This window comes from Haliaeetus albicilla, chromosome 13, assembly GCF_947461875.1.
Source record: "Haliaeetus albicilla chromosome 13, bHalAlb1.1, whole genome shotgun sequence".
NCBI classification, from domain to species: domain Eukaryota; kingdom Metazoa; phylum Chordata; class Aves; order Accipitriformes; family Accipitridae; genus Haliaeetus; species Haliaeetus albicilla.
This window is the reverse complement of record NC_091495.1, coordinates 39,988,624-39,999,527: the sequence shown is the minus strand read 5'-3', so window position 1 is coordinate 39,999,527 and position 10,904 is coordinate 39,988,624. Positions and strand designations below refer to the sequence as shown.

The window sequence follows — 10,904 nt, the reverse complement described above, 5'->3', positions numbered from 1 at the left end:
TTTTATCTGTACTTCAGGACATTTAAATGGTGCAGTTGCTAGTAAAGCCCCCTTACAAGCAAGCGTGATTAGAGATGCGTTTTCACAGATGAGACATTTCCCTTAGCTGCACATCCAAAAGCTTGTGCACCTGATGGAAATCTCAGAGGATAAGTGCCTGGAACGCTGGGTAGGGATCCTGTTGTTCACTTGCTTGTCCTCGGGCTTTGCTTGTTCCCTCCCCTTCTTCAGAAGCCGGCAGCTCATTTCTATTTTCTACACCTTTATTAGACTCTCCCAACACAGCTCCCTTTTCAGAGCAATTTTCTCTCTCAGAGTCATTTCCATTCACTACAGGTAATTGTGCTACCTCAACAGAGGGCTCTGGAGGGGTTTATTGCCTTTTGTTCAGGCTGGGTGATTTTGGAGCAAATTGGGTGCTTAACACGGCTGGTTGAAAAGCAGGATTGAAATGTGCTGGCAAAAGGATTGTTCTGCTTAAAACCAAGAACCAGAGAAGTTCATGAAGTAGAAACGCGTTCTGGCAGCAGGATGGCATCCTGCGGGAGCTGGCGGGACCTTGACCTGAGGCTTTGCCGAACAGGTTTAGCTGAGATACATGATTTTTATTTCCCCGCATACGACACGTCAGAGGAGCTCGCTTTCTGGAAAGGTTTGGGTTCCCTACTCCCCCTACCTGAAGACACCTCTTTGACTCAGGCCTTTTTAAGGCAATTTATGTTTAACGTCAAAAATAACTAAGTTTTATCTGTAGGAGGGGAGTATTAAAAAAAAAAAGCACTTTTTACCAAGGTTCAGGTCAAGGGACACCCCCAACAGCAAGAAGCGCACTTGATTCCTTTCTATAGCTTTGAGTGTTGCTGTCACTATGGATGGATATATGGGTCACTCCTCTCCTTCTTCCATTCGTGTCTCTGCAGGTTTGAGCCTGAAATGCTCTGGAGCCAGACTCACGGGAGACAGCAAGGCAGTCTGAGCTGGAGCTTCTCCTCCCCAAAATTTCAGCTACTGCTTGATGAATTAAACATGTCCAAGCATTCGTTTCATCAGTGTGCGCTCCACTAGACTGCTTTCGAGGCTTTTTTTATGTTCCACCTTCAGAAAACTAGAGAGGAACTGGGAAATCCTTGATGTGCAGCTTGTGAACATGGAAGTTACAGGGAAACGCTGATTTCAGAAGAAAGGCAGCTACGTGCAGAGGCGTGCTCGGGGGAGGATATTCTTAAGTTCTTAATTACAGGAGGGGATTTTATATATTTTATCTTCAAGAAACTGTGAAAAGCTCCTGAACTGAACAGCTGAGTGGTGCTGCTGCACATCTTAAAGACATGTGTGAATCAGAAGACAGAGAGAAGAGTGGTGTGGAGGATGTTCTGGATGATAATGGATGTCTAAGTGATAATGGGCTTGAATCATAATTAATGTTAATGGATAGCATTTATATGTAATGCAGAGAACATGTTCTGAAAGACAGATACAAAAATAGATTTTTTTATTTTAAAGACATTAAGTTTTAAACTCTGAGGACTAGACATAGGAGCTACTATGCAGTTATTTTATGCATCTTATCTACAGAAAAACCTTGTTCTTTAGAAGCTTGTGGGGACTGGGAAATGTGTGGCCTAATTTTTTTCACATCCTGACAAAGGAGGGATGCTCCATCTACCTGGCAGTATCATTAGGCTGATACGGCTAAGTATTTTTTTGTGTGTGTGTGCATTGAAATCCAGCAACAAAGATGATCAGAGCTGGAATAATAAAAATAAAAATGAAGAGGTGCCCTGTAGAGGGTACGCAATGTCAGGGAGGAGGTAGTAATAACAGCTGTGAGGAGGGAACTAGTAAAATCAGCTTGTGTGATTGCAAGTACTCATCGGTTTGTGCCCTTCTGGCGGTGCTGGTTGTGCCGCTTTCTCTATGCGCGGTCCCCCGAGGATTCACGCTATTGAAGGATCAAGGGAGAGGAGCCTTCCCTCTGGCTCAGGTGGCAGATGGGGATGCTCTTGGGGCTGGAAATCTCTGATGCAGCACTAGTCATGATTCATTATAGCAGTCCTTAGACTGGAAACATAATTTTCCCATGCACAGTGATGTTAAACTCTTCAGAGTGGTTGTATTGTAACACCTTTGTGGTACTGCCGCCTGTGCTGGCTGGGTATTGCCAGATATTTATAGATATGGAATAATTCTTCTCCGGTAACAAGACTTGGAGAGAAAGAGCTGTGTGTCTGTATCATGAACTACTTGCAGCTAGACTGCACAAATACTTACTACTTGCCTTGATTTGTATTCCTTGGGTATAAATTTATTAATGGTCACTGTATATTTTCCACCAAATATTTCATGGCTAGCAACTTTCCATGAATATTTACCATTCGTATTCCAGACTATTTTGTTTCTATGGCAAACATTTCATTACATTAAATTTTGCTGTGTACTGTGTAGGGCTAATGATTTTTTCAAAAGAAAAATGGGCATAGAGTTTCATGAGAATATTATGAGGAACAGGCTTTTTTTTGTTATATTGAATTCTTCAGAACTTTAATTTAATATAATTTTAGAAAAAACAAACTCAGATGCTAATCGTTTGTACCTTTGCTCAAGGGACTGTATGCTAGCAAGCAACAGTTCCTACTTATTTATGGAAGGACTACACAAATAGGGCTGAAAAGATTTAAAAAAAAAAAAGAAATTGAAAAACAGGTACTGAGTGCTGGTCTCTCGTGCACACAATGTGCCCCAAAGAGCTTTTATTACTATGCTAGTGCATTGCAGACCACAAGATTGCATTTCTTCCTCCCTTCCTCAGACAACCCCACTGGGGAAAAGGCACTTACTACGACATGCAGAGTCTTCCAAACACAGAGGAAGATCATGCTGGATTGGTGAGCTGCTATTAATACGTGCAAAAATTAATGTGTGAGACAAATAATTAAAGGCTAAAGTAGTCCAGGAAAAAGCAGGCAACACAAATAACAATACAGGTCTTTTTTTTCTGGTGGCTGAATCAGACTCCTCAGACCTTTTGCCTTTCTATTGATGGTTCCTGTCAGGTTTCTAACCATTAGCATTTTACAGTCCCGTTCTGCAATGACCCTAAAGACCAAAGCATGAGATAGGATTAGTGATAGTTCAGATGTAGCACCAGCTGTGTTAGATGACTTCAGTTTTGCAGAGCAAATGCTAATTAAGTCCTTGGACCTGGCAACGGTAACGGCATACCTTCCTTGATGTAAGCAGGAATAGAATTACCTTAGAGTGGGTGGTTGATCCCTAAATGTTGGAGCATGGAAAGCTGTTGGGTAGCTGTCAAGGAAAATGCCAAAAGCCACAAGGTTTGCAGCAGTCCTACGTTCTGAGTCCCCCAAGGAGCAAAAATCTCTTTCACTGCCTCTAAGAGTAGCTTGCTTCAACAGTGCTCCTGAAACTGGGCCATGATATAAAAGTATGAGCTAACCCTTACTTCCAGAGGAGGGTTTCAACCCAAATGTGTTCCCTTTTTTTCTTTTCTCCCAGATACAGCCTGTCCTTCCTCCTGGCACGTCCCTTCAGTTCTGTGTTAGGGAGACTCCGGCGACAAACCATCCCAAAATCCAGGGGAAGAGCTTTACATCAGCGACGCTTTGTGGGACACACTCCAACATACCCTGAGCGAGTGACGTGGCCGTGTACCAACCCCAGGCAATGAAGCGACCATGGGATGCGGAGATCTCTGCACTGCAGAAGCAGGAGAGAGCACTCAGCAGCGCGGTGAGTGGGAGGGATGCGATGGGGACCGCATGGCACCGGGAGCTGGGTGGCCCCCGCGTGTTAGCGAGGCTCTGCTCTACCCTTTCTCCTCCGCGTACAACGTGTTACCGAAGGGGAAACTTGTGTCCTAGTTTCTGCCTCTCGGTTTCTTTACAGTGGTTGTTTTCTTGCAGGAAAGGCGCAGACCTTTCTGGGTTACCTCTCTGAAAGGTCAGTGATGCTTCTGGCAGGGGATATTACTTGCTCATGCAGCGACCTTTTTCTTTTCTTCTGCTTCTATGCTGTATTGCTCTGGCGCATTAGCACTAAAATTTCTTCCCTTCCTTCCTGCCTCCCTATAAGAAACTCTCCTCTCTGTTTATTGCCACTATTTTTGCTAACCCTGTATGCTGTCTTTCTCTCCTACCTTTATAGCGGTGCTCAAAGCTCAGGGGACCTTTCTGCTATTGCTAAGTGTGAAAAATGTCACACTTAGAGGAGCAGGGAGAAGGCACACACATTTATGTATTACTGACTATGCCAATTAAAAAAGCACCACGAGCACGGACTGCTAGCCCCAGACTCCCGGTAACAGTCACAGCAACCCACTGCATCACCTCATTTGCACATGGGTCATAAAACATCCATAAGAGAATGGACTCCCTAATGCATCACATCGTGGCATTGAGACCTGCACGAGGACCCCAGCGGATGCTGCCCCTTTGCACTGGGGTGCATTTAAGCTAAAATACCAAGTTATTTGTAATTTCTGGATCTGTTTCTTAGCATTGCTGGTACCCACTGACACTAACTACTCGTGGCACTTACCTCCTCCTATTGCATTTTTCATTACTCAGTCTCAAAGAGATTTTAAAAGGGGGGGGTCACTATCTTTAAACCCCTTTCACAGACACAGAGATTGGAGCTAAGAGAAGAATGAGAATTAGGAAAGAAATGAGCTTTACAAGTCTCGTGCCCTGCCCGTTAGGAAACACTTCCATCTGTTTTACGGGGAATCAGCCACAGATCTTCAACCAGCTAAGCTGTTCAGATTTCTTTTGTCAGTGCTGGCATATTTACAGTACTTTGCTGGCACATTGCTTGGGAATTACAGGCAGATTCTCTCCAACATAGTGGGAAGAGGCGCATTGCATGCTACATACTCCTGTCTAGAGGCTGTTGGCAAACCACAACTTGTAGTCAATCAAGGCAGGATTTTATAACCACTTCTACCCCCACCCCCTTCTCACATCCCTTATTTTCAACCTTGCTCTTGAAAGCAGGATGATTCACATGTTATAGTAACCTACATTTGGCTTGGCACCACTTATGGGCTATATATAGATGACAGAGTCACCCTGTTCTTCCTCGTTGATTCATTTTGGGTTTTTTTTTTCAGACATGGAGCAGTGCTGGGTGCCCCGGGGGCTCAGAGAGGAGCTGGGATATTAAAGGAGATGTCCAGCATCGTGTTTTTTATCTGGGTCTGGTCCAGGGCTAAGGTGGCTGCTAAGATGGGGTGGGTACCTTTTGTGGCTATTAAGAGGTCTGCATTTTAGAAAACCCCAAGTGCTCTCCTTCCAGCGGTCATCTCTCTCAGAGTTGTTTCAAACTGAGAGCCTAAAAATAAAGACAAATGAAATCACAGTCTGTGGTAGATAGCGGGCAGTCTGTTCCCATTGGCGGATGTTGGTGGCTTGCACGTTTCGGTGCATGTGTAATGGCTCTGCTGTTATCTTTTGCACCTCCAGAAAGACTATCCACAGAAGTGTGGTTTTTTGTTTTTTTTTTTTTTTAAAAGCAAACTGGCTCAGTTCCTTCTTTCATCTGAAACTGCAGGACCCTCCTTTGTTTCAGTGACTGCCTGTTGGGAAATACCACCCTGTGTGCCCCGAGCCTTGTGCCCTGATAGAAAATGACCCACTGACAGCACCTCAGAGGAAAAAAGCCCAGCTGATCTCTCCCTTTTCCCCCCGCCAGAAACAGCCTCGCCGCTTGGCAGTCACCGTCCGGGGAGATGGCAGCTGTGCTGCTAAAACAGCTTTATTGACGCCCGGTGCAAACAGCCAAGGGCCTGCCTGGCTCCTGCACATCACTTATCAACAGCCTCCCCCATACATCCTAATAAAGGCTCCGTGGCCGCGGGGACCGAGACGAGGAGCGCAGGTGCTCCCCGGCCCCCTCCGCCTGCTCAGCGATCGATATGGCATTGCAGGGAGGGTCTTGATGAGAAATCTATTGGTAAAAGCGATGTTTCACTAATGGCAAGCAGGGTACCTGCCAAGATCTTCAAGGGGAATTCAACCTTTGGCTTTTAGCTGGGTAATACTCATTTCAGATACGGGGAAAAGATAGGATGAGATATGTATGTACGAACGGTATCTATTGGGTTTTTCTTATTTCTGACAAGATCTTTAAAGTAGTCAGATGCAATGGCAGGTGTAAGATGACATTACTGTAAATGAGGATCGGGACCCCGTGGACTTTGAGCCACTAAGTGCTTGCGTTTTGCCTGAAGGCAGCTCTGGTTTAGCTCTGGTACATCAGTCACAAAATGGGGAATGGGGAATGTTGTACCCCATCCTGCAGACCCTCGGCCTCGGTGCCAGTCCCTGCTCACCCTGCGGGCTTTGGTGGCCCTGCTCACCAGGGGATGCAGCTGATGTATCAGACCTTGTGTCTGGGAAGGCATCTTCCCACCCCGTGATGCGCTGCTCATGTTTTGGATGTGAAGGGCCAAAGGAGATGCAGGAAAGGATGTAAAGTTTGCTCACAGCTTGCTCACCTTCTGCTTTCTCTGCAGGCACCTGTCGAAAGATGGATGGCTCAGTCTTTAGGACACCAAGCTCTGGTTAGGAGACTGAGGTTTCATTCTCTGTTCTGCTCAATGTGTTCTTTGGGATAAAGCCTGTAAAATGCGGGTAACATTCATTCTCTCCTTAGAGAGTTACCAGAACGAGAAATGCACTAGGCAGTTTTGGACCCCAGATGCCCTGGAAGGCGTTGAATCCTACTTGCTTTTATAATGAGTTCCCTACATAGCCCATCGCAGGTTTACAGTATATCTCATTCCTGTAGATTATCACCGCTCGAAATATTACAGCATGTGTCAGGCCAAAACTTGCTTTCCTGGCTCAGTGTTTTATTGCTTTCTTGAGCAGACTCTACCTCCTCCCATTAATCAGAAATGTCTTAGTCATCCGCAGCGTGCTGACCACAACGAAAAACCCAGCTGCAAGAAGGCTCCAGGGCTGGCACCAGCTCAGATAAACTTTGTCTGCCTGTAAGTGCACAGGGGCACAAATCAATGACCGGTAATTTAGGGGAGAGGATGAAACAGGCACAAGATTGAAGTCAAGGCAACAGAGTGTTTCTGTCTCTCTTTTGCAGCCTGGCTTGCGTTGGACCATCTGCATCTCCTTTTCCACCATGTGCTGAGCACCACGTGGAGTTTTTCTTTCTTCAAACTTCACGGCTTTTTTCACCAGACAAGATTTGCCCTGGCTGTACTGCTGGGTCCTCATCTTTTACTAAATAATTGATAACCAGAGGGTCTGAGAAAGCCGTTCTTCCCACCTCTGACTCTTGGAGCTCCCCTGCCCAGCGCTGCTGAGGCAGTGCCTTGATGCGATACACTCTCTGGCCCTTTGGGAGATGAATAAGGCTACTCACATTATAACAACAGCTGTGCAGAAGTGAGAGGTCAGTGCTTTTAGCCATCGCTAACACCCTCTGGGCACTTAACAGACAAGGGGTGGAGAAAAACTAATTCTACAAACTTTTTGATTGACTGCATGTTTTTGTGTGCAAATCTCAATGCTATTCACTGACAATATTGATCTTGATATCCGGAGCAGATGGGCACAGCAGGTAAGATTTTAAGATGAATGCAGGAGACAGACCAGTGCCCTGATACCAGGGGATGACGGCCACCTCAGGGACCCCTATGTATTTAGGGTCAGATTCCCTGAAAGCATAAATTTGCCCGGTTCCTCTGAAGGCAGACCTGCCTGAGGGAGCAGATGCTTAGCTGGTGCAAATCAGCTTTGGTTTGCAAATCTATTACAGTTCCAAGGACTTCCCAGTTTTATGTCAGGGGAAAATCAAGCCCACATGGACCAATTTCTGTGAGCTGCCAGTCTCGGTGAGTCTTAAGTTTTAGATCAGGCTCTACGCCCGTAAACTCGTTAAGAGCAGCAGCCAAGCTGCTACTTAGAAGCTGCAGCTCAGACGTCACTGCCCAGCCTGGTGGCAGGTCCCCAAAAGAGCCGCTGGCTGCAGCCAGCATCGTTCATCATCCATCAGACCTCACCCCGCAACAAACTTCCCTCGGCTCCCTGCTGCCTTCCTGGCATGGGCTGTCACGAAAGCAAAAGCCTCCCGCACAGGAAAACATTTCTGTTATTAAAGGTCTCGCCTGCTCTTTACGCATGCTGCCCTTTCTGAGCTTTGCTGCTGAGTTGATGTATTATTCTCATTCCCCCTCCTGCCCCGACATGTCGTTGGCAGGGAGTTTTCTTTACTGTGCATCACTTGGTGAGAAAGTGGGGCTTGGATGTGCATCAGCTCTCATTAATCAAAATAGTTCAGTCTCCTCTGTGCTGCAGCCTGGTAGCTGATTGCCATTTGCTTTTTTTTTATAGGCTATCCAGAGACAGATCCTGACGGGAGCCCTGGGCTCCGCAGGGATCCCCTGAGCTCGGGGCAGAGCCCGGTGAGGCAATGTCTGCTCGGGGCTGCATCAGCGCGCCCTGCGACGGGAGACACGGCCGTGATGCCACCAAGGACACTGCAGAAACAGCAGAGGCATCTGCCAGGGAACACAGGAGCTCAGGAGAAGGGGGTGTTTCCTTTTTAATGCGCTGTTCCTTGGTCGTGGAGCAGATTTTTCCTTTTAAAGGGACAAACCCAAGCAAATAAATAAATAAATGCGCCTTTCGTTTTCCGTCAGATTAAATGCTTTCGTGTAATTGTGCATTAACCTTTGGTCCTGCATTAGGCTGCTGTTGCTTTGCACCCTTGATGCTTTTAAGCCAGGATTGCAATTAGCCAAAGTGGCTCTTGACAGCCTTCCAGGCAACCGTGTACTGGGGGCCACATTCCCGAGGGGAGATGGAGCTCTCATGGCTCACCAGAGGCGCCTGGCCCGGAGGAGGCTGGAAAAGGAGGCACCTCCTCAGCAGGCTGGGGCTAAATGGAGACTTTGGAGTGTAGGGGGGGGTCAAGGTGGCTTTCAGGCTGAAAAGCTTCCTGCTCAGATGCATTTCTTTGCTGAACTCCCACTCCCACAAATTAGATTATGAGAGTGCAGGGACCCTCCCCTGGGTCTTGATATACAGCAGGGATATTTATAGGAAAAGCTTTTTAATAGCCTGAGTTGAAAAATCTGGTTTAAAACAAGCCCATCCCCAGATAATTCAATAACCCAGCTATGACTAAGAATATTGATCAGGCACTCAAGCCTCCTCCCGCCCTCACTTCCACGGGAGGCAGAAACCACGCGCCCGAGCCGGCTGAGTTTGGGAATTACCACCGACTCGCCCGGCAGGACGAGGTGCAGGGATTGCCCTGGGGTATTGGTAGCGGGTCCCTCCTTCGCTAGGTGTGAGTGTTGGCCGGCTGGGTGCCGCACAGCGATATGAACCATAGCTGCTGGGGGATGGCGTGACCTGCCAACACAGCCACCCGCTCTCCTCTTTCGTGGCCCAAAGGAAATATTCATGGGGGAGATTTTCCTGCCACTCCTGAGCACTGCAGTGGATGCAGCTCTGCACACAGAGCCGTTTGCTGTGGCTGGTTGCATCCACTGAGTTTTAAAATAGTCTAGTTTGACTTAAAGCTCACATTTCCTGCTTAAAATATGTTTTTAAAAAATTACACAGGGATTTTTATGGGATGTTTTCTTTTCAGACGTCATGTCTGTATTCAGTGGTTATTCTGGAGAGCTGCTTACTCCCAGAAACCTCAGCTTCTCTGAAAGCCCATGTAGATAAAAACAAATGAATAAGGGTAAAACATTCAGGGTGAAACATTTCAAATTTTCTATTCAAAATGTGTTTTATTTTTTATTATTATAAAACCTGTTTAAAATAAAGCATTAAAGTTGCTCCTAAATGCTTTTCTGTTTTTGAATTTTGCTTCATAGATTCTTGCCTAGTAAGAACGTAAAAAAAACAAGTCAAGGTAAAAGATTGTATGCAAATGCCAGTTCCAGTTCTCACACAGCTATTTGCCAACTTAAATTAACTGTCAACTTCACACGTTAGATTCCATATCCTTTGGTAATCTAAATTTTTATTTGCTACTAAATGTTAATCACCAGAATTGATATTCACATTTTAATTCCTTTTCATTATATAGGCTCATGTATGTGCAGTTGCACACAGGAATCCTATACTTCTACTGGTGTACGATGTGGTGTAAACGCTATAACACACTTCATATTATTTAGGTCACATATTTGCAAAGGATAATACAAAAATGCAAACCTCTTGTCAAGAAACCCTGTGCTTGGTCCAGGTACTTCTGACATCAGTAAGAGATTTTTCATAAATATTAATGCAAATTGGATTCAGTTATCAGCATGGGGAGCATATAAAGCATGAAAAAGTAAATGTGTTTGCAAAATATACAATCTAATTTTGGCTCTGGTTGTTGAAAATACAGGGATTACTGTCAGGAACAGAAAGTGAGTATAAGTGCAGTGAGTTCATACCTATCATGAAAAATGTGATCTGTACTTTGGAGCCTGCATCTGTTTTTTCCATATCACACACAAAAAAAGAGAAAATGTATGAAACCTGTTCATCTGCAGCTTTGTGTTTTAGGCTTCCAACAGAAAGGAGCCTCTTACCGGTCTGTTTTCTGCAGGCAATGGATTCCAACTGGTATAGAAATAAAGAGATTAGAAAGTGTTTGTGTCAGGCTTTGTGTTCCTTGATTTTCCCTTATGTGCAAAAATATCTCTGATTTTCTAAGAAAGAAGGCTGGGTCAGAGGCACCTTGAACTCTATAGAAAAGAACTGCTTAGTCCAGGCGTACCTCGCTTGGGAAATCTAATGGGAAAGACTGACGTTCAATCAAAGTAACTGTTTACCTCGGTCCCAACCACAGTAAGATCTTCAAGGTCAAACTGCAGCTTGCTATGCTGCTTTTTTTTGTAAAGCCAGAAAACA

At 45.5% G+C, this 10,904-nt stretch overlaps 1 long non-coding RNA gene across 2 annotated transcripts; it reads left to right on the top strand.

Moving 5' to 3' along the window:
* Positions 1 to 875: 875 nt before the first annotated feature.
* Positions 876 to 9,843, top strand: LOC138688713 (uncharacterized). Of its 2 annotated transcripts, XR_011327593.1 has the most exons (5): positions 876 to 2,885; positions 3,517 to 3,750; positions 5,129 to 7,012; positions 7,120 to 7,431; positions 8,382 to 9,843. It is a non-coding gene; the product is annotated as an uncharacterized lncRNA (long non-coding RNA). The 2 variants fall into 2 exon arrangements; XR_011327592.1 differs by having other exon boundaries at positions 7,120 to 9,843.
* Positions 9,844 to 10,904: the final 1,061 nt, after the last annotated feature.